Source organism: Haliotis rubra, unplaced genomic scaffold, assembly GCF_003918875.1.
Source record: "Haliotis rubra isolate DU_JTF1 unplaced genomic scaffold, ASM391887v1 Scf4, whole genome shotgun sequence".
Classification (NCBI taxonomy): domain Eukaryota; kingdom Metazoa; phylum Mollusca; class Gastropoda; order Lepetellida; family Haliotidae; genus Haliotis; species Haliotis rubra.
Genome location: NW_025767079.1, coordinates 3,095,071 through 3,114,542, shown reverse-complemented (window position 1 = coordinate 3,114,542; position 19,472 = coordinate 3,095,071). Strand labels below are relative to the sequence as shown.

The 19,472-nt window shown below is 44.6% G+C and overlaps 1 long non-coding RNA gene across 1 annotated transcript; it reads left to right on the top strand.

Annotated features, from left to right (window-relative positions):
- Positions 1 to 481: 481 nt before the first annotated feature.
- LOC124287230 lies at positions 482 to 18,548 on the top strand. The gene is made up of 3 exons (XR_006901227.1): positions 482 to 788; positions 9,717 to 9,948; positions 18,318 to 18,548. It is a non-coding gene; the product is annotated as an uncharacterized LOC124287230 (long non-coding RNA).
- Positions 18,549 to 19,472: the final 924 nt, after the last annotated feature.

Genomic DNA, 19,472 nt, shown 5'->3' with positions numbered 1-19,472 from the left:
AAAAAGTCAGCAATAGTAGTACATTTATACCACAACGGCATATAGGCAATAATATTACATTTAAACCAGGGCGGCGCCATACAGCCTACAATATTACATTTATACAACCACGGCATATAGTCAGCAATATTACATTTATACCACAACTGCATGTAGTCAGCAATATTACATTTATACCACGGCGGTATACAGTCAACATCATTACATTTATACCAGGGCGGCATATAACGAATACTAACGCCCCCATAAATTATGATCGGTCCCTAACACAGCAGTACACAGTCAGCAACTTTACAGTTATAAGGTCTGTAGTCAAAAGCTGACACCCAGCCATCTTGACCCAGCAATGACATAGGTCACAGCGACCCAGCTGTTGGCAGTGTAAAAAAACAACCTCAAAACGTAAACAAATCACGACTGGCAGTGGGCGTGGCACTATCAGCTGATCGTCGACAGCTATTAGTCGTGGCAAGCATCTCTACAAGGCTCATACCTTGTGTCGTCACTCAACTATTTCTAAACTGATGTTATTGCCAACAATTGCCATTTCCGAGAACCAACGGAAATAGTCGAGGCAAATTACCCGGTAGTTCTACTTTTGGTTTGACTTTTATACCCGGAAGTGCCGTCTCAGTGCGATGGATACAGATCAACTCTACAGAGACAAACTGATCACAGTACTCGACAGTGTCCGAATCCACAATATAACAACGAACTTGATGATTTGGAAGAGTTACAAATGGACTACAGTCTTGTCGTGAGACCGTGAATATTTAAAGCACTGTGACGTGAGTATTTCGAACGAAATAGGAGCGATCGTAATTTAGTATTTTCTTGTTCTACGCCTTTGAACAGATCAAGGGAAAACCTGTAATTAGGCTGTATACAGGTGTTTGAACAGGGTTGGAGTTTTGCAAAAGAGTAAGAGATATTATTTAATATACATATATCACCTGTTTTGGTTTTTTGTTTTTTTCTTTTTTAGGGGTGGGGTCGGTTTGGGTTGTATTTTGTTTTAAATGCATTCTGGTTTGTTTTTTTCATTTAGATTATTTAATTCATAAAGTATGACATTTGTGTCACAGCCACACTGTCTCCACCTCCAGGTTTTACAAAACTGTATGTTTTTAATCAGCATTCAACAGCTATTGCATGTTTATACATGCACCTACAAGCGACAGTGCATATATATTGATTAGCTAAACCAGGTCTTTGTAATGCAGGAAACTAAACACACTATCAGTGTGTGAAATAACCACTGGCCCTCTAGCCTGTGGCTAGTAAAATTCCAGGTGGACCAGTAAATCTCAGCAGTCACTGGCCCGACTGGCTGCTGAATTTTCATGGGGTCGTTTTGTAAATATATCACTCCCGACTTGTTAATTATACTACACTTTTAAATCATATAAGATAATGGCCTTATAAAAATGTTCATCATATGAACAGCATTCAAATTTGGGGCTAGTTATTTTTTCTGTGGGCTAGTAACTTTCAGGCATAGCTAGCCCAACTGGCTAGTAAAATTTGGAAACTATTTCGCACACTGCACACTATGCCAATCATAACATGTCTGCTTTTGAAGAGTTTCTTAACGCTTTTACTTCCTATACGAAGTGAAAGTTCAGGTTCCCCTACTATTTTTGAGTGTTTACTTTTTGTTTCATTTCTATGAAATCATCTATTGTGTCAACTATTGTGTCAGTTCCAGGATATGATCTCAAAATACGTGATTATCAGTATGTCAGTTGTACCTTGAACTCGTTACTGCATAGGCTCTATATACCTCACAGTGACACTGACTTACTAATCTCCCAATCCTCCAGTAGTGTAAACAGGTGAGTTTCGTTTATGTTGATTGTGATCATTCATGTAATATGAGTTTCATTCACCCATTTATTTCTTTTGATTTCATTCCTTTTCATTCATTCATTTTGACAGTGATTTTTTCATATAAACAGAGTTTCTTTCATATATTTCTTTCTTTTGATTGTTCATGTAATGTCAGTTTTTAAGTATTCATTCCTTTCCAGGGTTCAAAATACTCCATATATTAGTGTGCCATGGCACGGTAAATATTGAAATGGCATGGATAAAAAATGTTCTCGGTGCCCTTATGGCACGCCTAAGTTTTTAGAGATATAACTCACCTTTAGTCATTTAATCCCCAAAACAAAACATGCACACAAGTGACAAACAATCAAAAACATTTATTGACTTTATTGCTCAGGAAATCACTGGAATTATGATGGATGATGTACGGAAAGCTGCTTGTTTATCCATTTAGAGTGATGGGAGTACTGATAGTTCGGTTATTGAAGAGGAAATTGTGTATGTTAGATATATTGAGCAAGTGAACCTGTCACACAATTTTTAGCTATTAAAGGTGTTGGGAAAGCAGAACAAATGAAGTTTAAGGAAGCCATCTTAAACAGAAAACAGGTTCCATTTGTTGTTTACTAACAATATATTTCAAGTGATCATCATCATTGCTACAGTCGTTTATTCTAAAAACGTGGGCACACTTGATTTCTGAAAGGCACTTCTAAAATATTTGTCTGGTGCCCTAAGGCACACTTAGAAAAAAGTATTTCTATCCCTGCTTTCCATTGTGACAGGTCATTAAGCACAAATGTGATTGATTGATGACACAAGTTTTATTTGTGAATTGTTGTGATCTATTTTTATCAATGAAACCTGGTGAATGTATTTCATTTATTATAATCATGTTGATTGTCCATAATTTATTATGAGCTGCTTGTTCGTTATCACTTATAGACATAGCGCAGTGAACCATTCATTCGTTTGTTCATTCATTCATCCAGGTTGGGAAGTGTTCTCTGCAGTATCAGCTGCCGGTGCAACAATCGGCTGTTTGTGGGTTCCGACACATTCCAGTTTTGATCAAAGCAGCAAAATATATTCACACTTATGTATTATCCCTGATGACAATGTTGATGGCTGTGGATATGGGAGGATCTGGATCTTTATAAATCATTTCTACTGTGTGGCACATAAGCATATTTACACAACAATATTTTCATCATGCACATATTTCAATACTGATACAGCACACACACCTCTCCAGGGACAACTCACACACACCTCTACAGAGACCTCACACACGCCTCTACAGTGACATCACACAAACCTCTACAGTGAGATCACACACACCTCTGCAGTGACATCACCAACACCTCTACAGTGACATCACACACACCTCTACAGTGACATCACACACACCTCTACAGTAACATCACACACACACCTCTACAGTGACATCACACACACACACCTCTACAGTGACATCACACACACACCTCTACAGTGACATCACACACACACACACCTCTACAGTGACAGCACACACACCTCTACAGTGACATCACAAAGACCTCTACAGTGACACCTCACACACACATCTACAGTGACATCACACACCTCTACAGTGACATCATACACACACCTCTACAGTGACACCTCACATACACCTCTACAGTGACATCACACAAACCTCTACAGTGACATCACACACACCTCTACGGTAACATAACACACACCTCTACAGTGACATCACACACACCTCTACAGTGACATCACACACACCTCTACAGTGACACCTCACACACAACTCTACAGTGACACCTCACAGACACCTCTACAGTGACATCACACACACCTCTACAGTGACATCACACACACCTCTACAGTGACACCTCACACACACCTCTACAGTGACATCACACACACCTCTACAGTGACACCTCACACACACCTCTACAGTGACATCACACACACCTCTACGGTGACACCTCACACACCTCTACGGTGACATCACACACACCTCTACAGTGACATCACACACATCCCTGATATCACACACACCTCTACAGTGACATCACACACACCTCTACAGTGACACCTCACACAAACCTCTACAGTGACATCACACACACCTCTACAGTGACATCACACACACCTCTACAGTGACACCTCACACACACCTCTACAGTGACATCACACACACCTCTACGGTGACACCTCACACACCTCTACGGTGACATCACACACACCTCTACAGTGACATCACACACACCCTTGACATCACACACACCTCTGCAGTGACATCACACACACCTCTACAGTGACACCTCACACACACCTCTATGATGACATCACACACGCCTCTACAGTGACATCACACACAACTCTACAGTGACATCACACACACCTCTACAGTGACATCACACACACCTCTACGGTGACACCTCACACACCTCTACGGTGACATCACACACACCTCTACAGTGACATCACACACACCCCTGATATCACACACACCTCTGCAGTGACATCACACACACCTCTACAGTGACACCTCACACACACCTCTATGATGACATCACACACGCCTCTACAGTGACATCACACACAACTCTACAGTGACATCACACACACCTCTACAGTGACATCACACACACCTCTACGGTGACACCTCACACACACCTTACTGGTGACACATCACACACACCTCTACAGTGACATCACACACACACCTCTACAGTGACATCACACACACCTCTACATTACACCACCTCACACACCTCTACAGTGACATCACACACACCTCTACAGTGACACCTCACACACCCCTCTAAAGTGACATCACACACACCTCTATAGTGACACCTCACACACACCTCTACTGTGACATCACACACACCTCTACAGTGACATCACACACACACCTCTACAGTGACACCTCACATACACCTCTACAGTGACGTCACACACACCTCTACAGTGACATCACATACACCTCTAGAGTGACATCACACACACCTCTACGGTGACACCTCACACACCTCTAGGGTGACATCACACACACCTCTACGGTGACACCTCACACACCTCTACAGTGACATCACACACACCTCTATAGTGACACCTCACACACACCTCTACAGTGACATCACACACACCTCTACAGTGACATCACACACACCTCTATAGTGACATCACACACACACCTCTACAGTAACATCACACACACCTCTACAGTGACATCACACACACCTCTACGGTGACATCACACACACCTCTACAGTGACATCACACACACCTCTACGGTGACACCTCACACACCTCTACAGTGACATCACACACACCTCTACGGTGACACCTCACACACCTCTACAGTGACATCACACACACCTCTATAGTGACACCTCACACACACCTCTACAGTGACATCACACACACCTCTACAGTGACATCACACACACCTCTACAGTGACACCTCACACACACCTCTACAGTGACATCACACAAATCTCTACAGTGACATCACACACACCTCTACAGTGACACCTCACACACCTCTACAGTGACATCACACACACCTCTACAGTGACATCACACACACCTCTACAGTGACATCACACACACACCTCTACAGTGACACCTCACATACACCTCTACAGTGACATCACACACACCTCTACAGTGACATCACACACACCTCTACGGTGACATCACACACACCTCTACAGTGACATCACACACACCTCTACAGTGACATCACACACACCTCTACGGTGACATTGCACACACATCTACAGTGACATCACACACACCTCTACAGTGACACCTCACACACCTCTACGGTGACATCACACACACCTCTACAGTGACATCACACACACCTCTACAGTGAGATCACACACACCTCTACGGTAACATAACACACACCTCTACAGTGACATCACACACACCTCTACAGTGACATCACACACCTCTACAGTGACACCTCACACACACCTCTCACGGTAACATAACACACACCTCTACAGTGACATCACACACACCTCTACAGTGACATCACACACCTCTACAGTGACACCTCACACACACCTCTACTATGACACCTCACAGACACCTCTACAGTGACACCGCACACCTCTACAGTGACATCACACACACCTCTACAGTTACACCTCACACACACCTCTGCAGTGACATCACACACACCCCTGATATCACACACACCTCTACAGTGACATCACACACACCTCTACAGTGACACCTCACAAACACCTCTACAGTGACATCACACACACCTCTACAGTGACATCACACACACCTCTACAGTGACCTCACACACACCTATAGTGCACACACACCTCTATCGTCACTACCTTTATACTCACACTGTGTAGTACGTGTAACACTGTGTAGTACGTGTGAAACTGTGTAGTACGTGTGACACTGTGTAGTACGTGTGTTTGTTGATTTGTTTCAGGTTTTCTTCCCAACATGGCTGCAGCTTTCCCACAGGAAAATATCGACATTGATGACTCAGACAACGATGTAAGAGCAATACTGAAGGTTCTCTGTCGCCTTCATGGCTGTTCTGTTGACCTCACTACACTACAGAGAGCTTTTCAACATAATGGTCGTAGAGCTCCAAGAAACCTTCTGGGGCTTCTACAAGACTACAGCAATAACTTCATCCTGGAAGGCAACAGCGTCGCAGCTTTCACAAACCTACAACTCTGCCCCAAACACTGCAAGAGGGATGGGTACTGTGGGGAAGATTACTGTGAGAAACTCCACATCTGCAAATTTTTTCTTCTCTCAAGATGTCGTTTCAGCGATAATGGCATTCCATGTCAATTTGGTCACAATCTGGATTCTGACCACAACAAGGTGATACTTCGACAGAATCTGCTGGACGAACTCACAGATGCAGAAATACAACAATTATTCCAAAGCAGAGAGAGTCGTGGTGTAACAACCATCCCACAGATTTGCAGATTTTATAACCATCTTAAAGGATGCTCGAAAAAAAATGTGTGTCAACATCTGCACATCTGTGAATTCTATGTTAAGGGTACCTGTAAATTTGGCACTGGTTGTAGAAGAAACCATAATATCGACAATCAAGTCAGAAGAGTTTTGTTAAAATTTTGAGTCAGCGTTGATCGGGCAGATAACTCTAACCTACAACCACAACCATTGGACATAGTTGAAGATATCAGCCAAAAACAGACAGCAAGTCCGCAGATAACTCTGAACCTACATCCACAACCATTGAGAAAGGTTCAGTTCTGTGGAGAAACAGACAGTGCTTTGAAATCAATGAGATCCCCGGTCTGAATGCCAATGGAAGTAAGACAGAACATCTCCCGTCAGTGAATGTCCCCATTTTAGAAATGAATGAGCTTTGTGAAGAGTGATCCTACCCATCTGATGAAATCTGTATGTATCATCTTAGAGGACTTGGTTGACATGTCATCGTATCCAAGTTGCTTGTTGATGCTCATGATGTTGATCACTGGATTGTGATTCTCCATATTGGGTACAATGTTTGAAGCCCATTTCTTGTGTCCACCGCCTCGATATTGCTGGAATATTGCTCAAAGTGGCGTTAATGCATACTCACTCACTCGAGAGTTGGTAGAAAATGACCATCTGATAATTGTTTAACTGGAGCCTTGGTGAAAACATGTACGTATGTAATGATCTGATCATGCATTCACTGAAGTTGACTGAAGGTCTGTCTCTACTCAGACACCTAAAATTCAGAATGAATTTGTGCATAGTGTGAGAAAGAAATGTGAAGACAAGTGACTTGCAGTTTCTATGGAGTTTTATTGTTGATGTCATTAAACAAGGTATCACATGTCCTACCAGATACTGGGACCCACCCAACCAAGAGTGAGTGAGTTTAGTTTTACGCCGCACTCTGAAATATTCCAGCTATATGGCGGCGGTCTATAAATAATCGAGTCTGGACCAGAGAATCCGGTGATCAACAGCAGGAGCATCGATCTGCGCAATTGGGAACCGATGACACGTGTCAACAAAGTCAGCGAACCTGACCACTCGATCCCGTTAGTCGCCTCTTACGACAAGCATGGGTTACTGAAGGCACATTCTAACCCGGACCTTCACGGGACCCACCCAACCAAGAACCAAGAGTTACTAGTCCCAGCCATACATTCAATCATACATTCAAAAGGCCTTGATGCAAAGATTCACCATGGTCCCAATTTAACATCAGGGATGAACGTCAAAATACTATAACGTTCCTGCTGCAGAAATTGTATACAAGTCACTATTGTAACAAAGGGCATAGATTCTGTGTACCAGCTACTTAAGGGGCGGTGGCGTAGCCACGTGGTTTAAGCAATCGCTCGTCACGCTGAAGACCCGGGTTTGATTCCCCACATGGGTACAAATTGTGAAGCCCATTTCTAGTGTCCCTCGGGGTGACATTGCAGGAATATTGCTAAAAGTGGCATAAAACCAAACTCAGGCAATCAGGTCAGCTACTTTAGTCAATATCAAATAGAACATGTTGGATTGACAGGTTACTTTCATCCGATATTGCATTGGATGTTGCAGACTATTGCTAACAGATTGACCTTATAAACTAACACTGCTGACTGTCCTAAATAACAAACTTGCATATTTCTTTAATATGTCAATCAAAAGGTTGACCTGATATAGCTGTGACACTGCTGGGGCGGTAGGGTAGCCTAGTGGTTAAAGCGTTCGCTTGTCATGCCAAACATTCAATTCCCCACATGGGTACAATGTTTGAAGCCCATTTCTGGTGACCCCACCATGATATTCCTGGAATATTGCTAAAAGCAGCGTAAAACTAAACTCACTCAGTCACTATAACAGTGCTGACTGTGTCCTGACAAACTTACTCATTACTTATGTTACAGACTATCATTGACAGACTGATCTGTAACAATGTTGATTGTGTCCTAAATGACAAACTTACTCATTACTTATTATGTTACAGACTATCATTGACAGATTGACCTGATATAGCTGTAACAATGTTGATTGTGTCCTAAATGACAAACCTAAACATTACTTAATATACTACACATCAAAAGTTTAGACTCTAGCGTTCACTATATGTTATGTATATACATATGGTTACATCGAAGATGAATTTCTCCACTAAATTGGGGGAACCAACTGAAAACGTTATGCAGATGAATTGCGCGAGGATCATTCATCAAAGTGCTATAAAGCATGTGCAAATATCGTGCATGTGAACAGTTGCGTTTTGGTGTAAAGTTTTGTTACGAATTCGTCAATTTTCACTGAGTTTCATCATTTATTTAACTCATGACAATAATCTTTTCAACGTTACAAATGTGTTTTACAATAAATCAGTTCATGTGTAAACAGTACCTTTAAACAGGATGGAAAGCTTTGCAAAATTTATTTTAGAACAGTTGACTTAAGTAAATGGCTACATTTACACTAGTGAGTCTAAACTTTTGATTGGGAGTATATGTTACAGACTATTATTTACAGATCAATCTTATATAGTTGTAACAATGTTGATTGTGTCCTAAATGACAAACTTACATGCTACTTAATATGTTACAGACTAGTATTGACAGACTGCCCGTATGAACTTACACTGCTGTGTCTTAAAATCACAAACTTACACATTGCTTTATATTTAACTATTATTTACAGATTGACTTCAAAAAGCTGTGAAGGCTGGCAGAAACACCATACACTCACCTTTTTCAAGTCACTGATTTGTCTGGCTCAAGCTTAATTATTTACATTGTTACGGTGAAATGGCCAGAATAATGCTGACTTGCAGGTTTTATAGCTGTCCCCATGCTGAACTTTAGCATGAAACACATTCACTCACTCACTCCATTACTCTTTAACAGTGAGTCTGACAGTGAGGACGATGAGGTTGATGACGAAGATGGGATCACTGTTGACTTCAGAAGTATGACGGCTAGCGGTAAAGGGAGACAATTCACCGTGCGGCGTCTCGGTACAGCATCCCATGTGTCATTGTCCCAGCACATAGTGAAGAGTTTCATGGGTCAGGTGACCAGATGGACCTGGTACTGGTTTGATAAAGAATTACAACAGTGGAGGCAGTATGGGAATGTGGTAATTGAACCATTTGTAATCTTCCTTTGCTAAGGTGAGGGAGTGAGTGAGTTGAGTTTTAAGCCGCACTCAGCAATATTCAAGCTATATGGCGGCTGTTTGTAAATAATCGAGTCTGGACCAGAGAATCTAGTCTGTCTCACAGTCCCTGAACCACATTATTTTCCCAACTGCCAAGCCCTCTCTGCAGTGCTAAAGCCCTAAATAAAGCAAGTCTAGTTTTCCTCAGGTATACAATGGGGGTTCTGCTAAGAGCACTAATTTCACCACTCAGTGGTTTTATGGCGTGTGCCCGTGCGCATAAGTCGTGGCGCCGTCGTGGCGATCCACCGTTGGTGTCCATGGGCGCGACAGCGGCGTCTTGTTGAGGTGATGCGTAGATGTTGTGTTTGTAAACTTCTCAACGCATTCATTCGGTGTTTGAACGTCTTATTCTTGAACAGAGCTTGTTTGAAGAGGGCGTGCTTGATGTGTTGTTTCACCACGTATTTCTTGACCCTTTACCTTTCGGATCTCACCCTTGTCAGCTTTCAAGATGGAGTACATCTTAGGCCTCAAGCCGGCGTATTCGGCGATAAGGTGTGCCCTCGCATTCGTCCTTCATCTTGCCAAGGACCTTTTGTTGATCGTGTTGTGTAGGGCATGGTCCTTGGGGTGTCGCTGGTGTCGTACAGGTGTATTTGTTTTCCATGTCCTCATTACCGTCCTCGGTGTGTATATCTAGCAACAAAGGAATCCGTGTCCGTGTACAGCAGCTCGCGCTCGATCACCGTGTTGCTTCTTGAGGCGGTTGTAGTAGAAATCATACATGAGATGTTTTGGACAGGTCGAGAATGCTCATCCCCGTAGAAGCGGTCGGTTGAGCTTGATGTGACTTTGTTCATGTGCAGCGCCGCCAAGTCGTTATCCGAATAGCTTGCCCGGTTGAAGGCGGGCTAGCGATCAGTTTCCTGAAGTTTTCCTCCTGCTGCGATCGTCACGAGTTTGACCGTCGCCCGTTTTCTCAGGTTCTCCATCGTCTTACCAAACACCCGAGTTGTTCATGAGCTTATACAAGTTCTTCTCGAAGTCACTGGTGGCCAGCTTTACGCGGAGTCCGTGTTCATTCTGATGTAGGGCTCCATCCAAGGACTTTGGTCAAACTTCAGCACCCTATGAATTTTGGTCAGTTTCATACTCAGCGATAGGTACAGCTGCAGGTTGCGATAGTGCCGACATACTTGGTCTTGTTCATCAAGTTAGGGACGAGGTTTTCCACCGAGCCAGGGTGTTCTCACCAACAAGTCCCGCTGATAGTCGGACATCCAGTCTCGGCAGACCATCAACCGTTCGAGGGCCAGCGGGTAGCTGTTGTGAGCAGCGTGCAATGCCTCGGGATACTCAGATCCGCCGAGGATGTAACCCTTCCCGAATCGGTAGCGATGCTGCGTGATGTCGATCTCATCGTCCAACCACTCAAACCCACCCGTAGGCGAGAGACTGACTCATAGCCCAGCCGTACAGGTTGTTGGCGTCTAGGTAGAGAGATGATTGGTGGGTTTGCTGAAGAGTCGTAGCCTTCCGCGTCGCGTATTGTTGGCTCTTAGCGTACCGTTTGGCGTATTGGAAATCCACCTCGTAAGCCTTTCTCGATGAACAGGTGCGTATGTAAGTAATCCGTGAGCAATTCCAGCAACTCCGGTTTTCTTCAGCAGCGCATCCACACGATGGGCGGGGCTGGTGTAGTACCATGCAGGGTCGAGTTGATACTGTTTCAAACACGTCCTCCTAAGCGTCGAACACATCGGCTAGCAGAACACGTCCGTTCTCAAGAGTACAGGTCGTGGTAGTCGCCCAGATTCTTACATCCCAGTTTCTCCCACGTTCTGCGGCGTGGCGTATCGTCCTGGGAGATATGGGATTAGGTCAGGTTCACTGTAAAACCCACGATTCGATGGGAGGTATCGGGTCTCATCGAACTTAGACCAATCATCCATGTACTCGTATGGGTACACACCCTTCCTCATCAGCAGGGGCCGAGTCTCGGCGTTGGTGTGCCGATCAGTGATGGGGAAAGGTGTCATTAACCTTGACCAAACTATCGGCGCGATGACAGGAGGAACTGGCGCTGTCAATGAATCTCAGGCGGTTGGCGAGAAGCGAGATGTATTTTCCATGTTGTTGGGGATGCACTTGATATCACCGTCCACCTTGAGATGGCCTGCATGATCAGGTGGGCATCGTACCCTCTCAGATTATTGTGGAAGACCCGCGGGGATGTTGATTGTTTTAGGGTTGATTCTAAGCTGGAGATTGCCTTAGCGTTATGGGCGGCACCTGGTACCGGCGATGATGTGGCAGTGATCTCTCACAACATCCCATTCAGCGGCCTGGCATATATGGCAATTCTCAACCGCAGCTTGTGGCCGACTTGGTCGCCCGCGTCATCGCATGGAGAACAGCGGTGTACAACCTTTTCCTAATGATTTTCTCTTCCTGTTGCAAACACATCAGGAATCGTTAGGCTAGGACCTCGGTAGATGACTGGGCGTTGTCTGTCCATCGCATCGGACGACCCGCGTACCCAAACCCGCGGGCTTGGTGTTCTTGGGTCTTGCCCGTAAAACTTTGCTCAGTGTTGGGCACATCGTGAATCGACCGGTTTGATAAAGAGCCTTGAAGTCTGCGTTAGATCATGTAAGGCACAGGCATCTGATGTTTGTGGTTGGTGAATTTCAAGATGTTGTCTTAAGCCTTCCTTAGGCATGTCAATTCGGATCGCCGTCTCTCTCCTACACTAGGCAATCCCTGGTGTGCTTGCAGCAGATGCGATTTCGCGTAAAACCGTGCAGACATCGTTAAGCAGAAGTGTTTCTTTTCTCTGTGCATCGATTGATCGTGCAACAGCGGCTCAGATTTTTATTGCCGTGTAGTGATACTGGCCGTCTTTTTCGATGAGGAATATATTGGTTCTGCGCACAGTTTTATCACCCACAGGGCTTATCCTATGCCGCGATGGTTTTGTAAGCCTTTGGCCAGAACCGCGTTGGCGACCACCTTGTTCTGCTTTTGAATTGCGCCCAGTAGGAGATGGGTGTTAGCGTTCTACACCCGTGAAGTTGAACCCAGATTCTTCGATCGATGGATGGCTTCTGGCAGCCTGCCGGATTACCCGTTGGTTCATCGCGTAGCAACTATGACCGCCACCACCGCTGTGTAATCGTTAACATAGAGTAAGCCTTGGGTTTTGGGGTTAACGAGGGCCTTTTAGCCTTGAAATGCTTGGGCACCGGTATATCGCGACCCACCTTTGGGCGGCATGTAGTTAAGCTATGTCGAGATAAGCGGTGTTGATTTTGTCTACCACCCATCCAGAGCCCATATGGGTATATCTCTCCAGCGACTCTTGTATTTTCTGCAGCGATCGTCGATGGAGGATTCAATCAATTCTGGTTGGGTTAGGGCTTCCTGCTTACCTCTGAAATAAGGTGCAGCGTACTCAGTACTGCCGTCCATTATTCTGTTTTGGAGCTCCATTTTTCATCGTTAGTTGGTACTTGATGCTTTTCAAATTAAGCCTAGTTCTTCAGTGAGTTTACTAGTGATGGGGGTTTGACTGTACCGGTATCGATATTGGAATCAACCGTCATTATCAACCCGGAGATACTTACCCGCGGCGTGCTCCGTCTGCACAAATCTCAACTCGACTGGCCTGGTGTCTTCCAGCAAGGTGATCAGCTCGGCTCTTCTCATCGGGGAATAACCCTTCAATCCAGCGTTCTTTATACCGGAGTTTGAGGTCTCGCCGCGGTAGGGGCTTGGTATATTTCATATCGAGCAAGGTGAGCAGTTGGGGTTTCCTAAAGGTGGGAATAACCCGTCAGTCCACGACTTTTGGCGAGAGCTTTGGGATTCGATGACAGTAGTCATGAGTGTATACCATATCTTGAACCACATGTCTAATAGAGGCGTTTTCAATAATGCAGATAACCCTGTCAGCCTTCAAAAATGCAGCGCTGTAAACTTTAGTCCTGAGCAGCGGTTCAGATTCGTTGAGGTAGTCTTTCTTCTTATAAGTAAATAAGTTGGTTTGAACTCGTCCTTCCATGGTCTTTGCACAGCCCATAATGTCCTTTGACCCTATACGCATGCTTTGCAAACATAATTGACATGACCCTTTCTCACACAGTGGGCATCACGGTGGCAATATTCAGTCATGCAAGCGTTTACGCCAGGCTAATGACTTGCCGAGCAATACCCATTTGCAATAATGGTTCCCGCGAGCCACATGTTGTATACCTTATCGCGAGGTCAAATGTCTAAATGAATGTTACTACATATGAAAGGGTCGGGGTTTTGGGGTTTGGGTGTTGCTGGCTTGTCGGCGATTGTGTGAAAGGGGAAACTGGTTTGCTATGCTTCCAGGTCTTGTGGATGACCTTCCAGAGTATCTGACAGCTATCGAAACATAGGTTAACTTTTGGGCTGATTCTACCATCTCCCGCACCTTCTGGATACCCAGGCGGGTGTCTTCTTGTTCCTCTTCTATTTCTTCCAGGACTTGCGTCATTGTCATCATCCTTGTCCAACCTCCGACAGGATGTCAACCAACATAAATTCGACGATGTATTGGCGGTTTACTCCACCACGAGTCTCGAGACTCCCCAGGCGATCGTAGAAGTCCTGGATGGTTGGTAGCGATACTACCAGGTATTGTTACTTCGATCTATCGAGAGTCACCTTTTGTGGTTACGTGGGACCCGACAGCGATACTTGTTGGTTGTAAGTACAACATGATACTTCTGGTTCTTCGATCGGATCTCTCATATGTCGTGAGTCTTGTGGACCCAATACCGAATGCGGCTTTTGACCTCGCTTGCTGGGGAGCACCCTTGAGAAGGGCGTATTTCTTGGATCTTATCGAAGGTAAATCTCTTTTTGGTGGCATGGTTGTTTTCTAGGCATATATATACCCATACTTCCTATATGCCTATATTAGGGAATCCCAATCCTCTCCCAGGAATCCCAATCCTCCCAAGAAATCCAGTAATCCCAATCCTCCCAGGAATCCCAATCCTCCCAAAATCCCAATCCTCTCCAGAAACTCCTAGGCAATTGCTAAGCATTTTGTTAACCAGCATTTTGGCTCAAGTATTGTTTCGGCTCTTTAATACTACTGACAAGCATTTGCGCCTAAGCCGGTGCTTCACAATGGATTGGTTTCCTGAAAGAACAAAGAAGACGCCGCCGATCTGGTATCCCGGAATTGAATGATCATCAAGGTCGGCACCTATGTTTCGACAACTGCATTACTCGGAAGATCCTGACCTGATAACAAACTCGATTCCCCTTTCACCGCAGGCCGTTTCAACAACACCCGAAACCCTGAAGCCGGTTGCATATGTATTCGACGGTCATTTGAACATTTTGACTCGCGCCGCTGGCGTAATGACCCGATGAACCGGTATTGCAATGAGCCGCCGACGAAACGCGACGCTGGCATGTTTGATATTGCCCTTTCCGCTATTGAAGAGTCATGTCAATTATGTTTGCAGAAGCTATGGCGTGCCAGAGGTCGAAGAACGACATGAACATTATGCGGAAGGACGGACCGAAACAACGACTACGATGAAAGAAGGAACTACCTCAACGGCGACAGCCGAGTGTACCGACACAGAGAAACCCGACATGCAGCCACAATGAACGTATTGACTCCGCGCCAGCCATGACGTCATCGAACTCAAAGCTACTGTAAAGATAACTGGCGGTTATTCCGCAGCAGAAGGCAACCCTTTCGCCTTGCTTCGATATGCAAGCCCCTGCGATCTTGAACACTCGAGCTCGTTAAGAAGCGGCGGTGAAAATTTTGTGGCGACTGTCTGCCGGAGCCCGTGGTTAATTTGTGCGGGCGAGGAGCGCGCCCGATGGTATGCTCGGGGGTTGAATAATGGCGGTTATTCAATATGCGACCATTGCGATCAAACCCCCATCGCCAATAAAAACTTTCAGCGGTAAGCGTTTTAATACCAATAACGATGAAAATGAATCAAACAGAATAACGAAGGCATTGTACTAATGCGTGCGCAACCTTCGAAGGTAACGGAAGCTAACTTAACCGGGAACAATTGAATCCTCCATGCGACACGCCATCGACCTGGCAAAATTGAGCCCGCTGCTGGAAATGGTATTGAACAAAATGGCACCTCGACATCAGAGCTTTATGCGTCTCAAGTACTATACAAGCTAAAAAGAACACCAGTTAACCCAGGCAAAGGCATTTGATCGCGTTACTGGCGATGATGGCGGTCACTGCTGCGCTCGCTTGACGTCTGGCAGCGCCCTTGCCAGTTGCTTCGCGTGGCGGCAACATATCTCCCCACTGAAATATTCGAAAGCAGGCTAGTGACGTCAACGTCGATTACGTGCGAAAACATTAAAACCGTAGATTACTGTGAACGACAAACTTTGTCAGAAGACAACCTGTCAATAGAAAAGGCGTTATTACGCGTGCTCAAAACAGAGGCGACTTTGTTACTATCGGCCTGATACCGAAATGCTAAGCGATCATCTTGTTTTAAGCGACCGACTTTCTGCTGGCGTCGATGACTGTGCCGAAGCGTTGTTATCAGCGAGTGACACGAAGCATCGACTACTTATTGCTGCCACATGATACTAAGCGAACCGAAGCCCTCTTGGTGGAGCGTGTGCTGCCGAGCAAAGTTTTCGTGCCAGGCAGGCCACCAACTTCTCGCGGGCTGAAATGAACAATCCTGTTGAGCAACGTCGATTACGAAGATCTAACGTGGCTGATACGATGTGTTTGCAACAGCGAGAAAATAGAAAGGCTTTGTACCGCTTTGCTATGTCGGCAAATTAAAATAGCGTGTGCTGCCGGGGTGAATGAGATGTTAATGGTCTTGCATCGGCGTGCACGGTATGCTGGCGTGCCATCTCCAGCAGAATCAACACAAAAGGCAATCAGCATCCCATGATCCCTGTCTGAAGTACGATGCTTACCTGATATGCGAGCCATCCGAAGGTGAAGACGATGACCTCAGTGCATCTGGCAATGAATACATCTGCGTTCTTTCAAACAACCGTCTGTCATTGACGGCTCGGCCTCTGTCATCATGACCAGTTTGGTCAGGCTGTATTTACCTTCCCCATCGCTGATAAATTTTCGTCTATGCCATTACGTAATCGACGGTCGCCGATAGTTCTCCCATCGACGTTTTACAGCAACGACGATCACGGGGCGATGCGATACGCTGTCGGCGTGAAAACTGGATCGCCGTCTGGTGACACCGCGACTGTACTGAGCGGGCGTCTTCACTGCTAACGACGTTGGAAGGTGTTTTGGTACGGCTCGGCTTCCGACCTGCATGTGCACCGGCGATTATGGTGAGGATAACGGTGCTGGAATTGCTCGCGGTTTTATGCGCCACTGTTCATCGGCATGCGGTAGTTTCAACGCGCCCGAAACCAGCTTAATGATAAATGAAAATGCGACGATAAACTCTCTACAAGCGTAACAACTGCGGCAAAGTCGGTCTTTCTGCCAGACTTTGGTCAGTTGAGCGATGTCATTATCGACATCGGCGTAGACCAGTACATCACGTGGTCTGGTATCGACGATAGCTGCTGGCTGCCGAAGACGATAAACTGATGTCGACTTATCGAGGACTTGTTGAATACCAGCTTCCGATATCAGCGCAATTTGGAGCCAGTATATTAGATATATAAACGCAATATTACTATCGTTGAACAAACTGACAAAAGTCATCAAAGTGCTGAAGACGACCAAGTCTGAGGATATCAGAATGAACTGCCGGATATAATCACTCACTTCCTTTAATAAATGCCTTGGCACTTAAATGAAGACCTTTAATTGCCTTGGCGCTTACAATTAATTTAGGTTTTGCAGTGAATTTCTAGACAAAAAGGTGAAATGTTGTTAGTAATGAACAAAACAAGTCAAAATTCTTAGAGCCAGTGGGGTAGCCACATGGGGACAATGTGTGAAATCCGTTTCTGGTGTCCCCCCACCTTGATATTGCTGGAATATTGCTAAAAGCGGCATAAAACCCAACTCACGCACTCACTAATAGAATATTATCATGTCACAATAATGTACCGAACACACCCAGGAGGACTCACTCACTCACTCACTCACTCACTCACTCACTCACTCACTCACTTACTTTGGGAATAGTCTTGATTAATGCATTTTAATTAGAAACAAATTTCAGATATTAAAAATAATTTGATCAATTTGTTCATTTCCTTTTTACTTCATAGTGACAAAACTATTAAATGATTATTTTTTTTAACATTTTTTTTTAAATGTTAAATAAAGTAATAACAACTGACATAATTTTTTTGGTTTTTAGGGATCAGGAGGTCAAAGACCGGACACTGATAGTGACTTCATCGAGCGAGCATTTGGTCGAGATAAAAACAGTTTCGTTGACTTCAGAGTTGGAACCAACATCTTCAGACTTCGATTTTCCAAGTTTCAACAAAAGAACAGACAAACAGGAACACGAAAACAAGTTCGACGGAGGCCCACCTACATGAGATTTTGATATGTTTTGTGTGCGTTTGTTGTTAAGCAGTTTGTTGTTAAAGGTCACATGCAACATAAAACACAACTTTGCAGATTCTGATACCTTTCGGTATGGACTTACCGAAACAAATCATCAAAAATGCAAATTCAAGTTATAAAGTTAAAAAATAACGCGATGAAAAAAAACGCGCGAAATCGGAGTTCAAACGTTTCACTAAATTTCCCCAGACTTTTCTGGGGAAAATGGGTTTCAACAGCTGGGCTGCGCTCATAGCATGTGCGCAGTGAAATAGGTTCGCACAACTTGAGGCGGGGCTGTCTGGTGAAAACTTCGGTGAAGGCTTTGGTGTGAGCTATTTTCTAATGTTTTGTTGATATCTCACGAGTGAGCTTTTATATGTTATGACAGTAAATAAACTGTTTATATAATTTCATTGGTCTATTTCACCACCGCGTTCTTCTTACCGAAGTCACTTTCTCGCTTCGATACTTAAAAAGCAATGTCATTATTTAGCGTTGACACAATTTCTAACTGTGATATAGATATGTCGTTGTCACAGACAAAACTCAATGTCTTGTTTTATTGACACCTGTGTGTCTGCCTGCCTGTCTGCTAATGACAATATTCAGTACACAACTGCGATCACTGACCACATGCAATTTGAACTTAACACCAATCAGGCTATACACCATAAACAAAACGCATTGATTTATGGCCCGAGTTCGGTCTCTGTCACATTATGTAATTACACAGACAGGCAGGTGTGATACTTGAACACATGACATGTTATGATGTCTGTTGATTGCAAAATGTTATACACAAAAACTGATCATGTAATTACAAAACCCAACATCTCTATATATATACACACAATAAGCCGTGAAGGCAGCATCTGCTAATGAACCAGCCGTTACGCTTGAGTGCACACCCACCCGCTCTGACTGGGTTCGGTATCCCGCCTGCTTCGTTTCGAGGGAG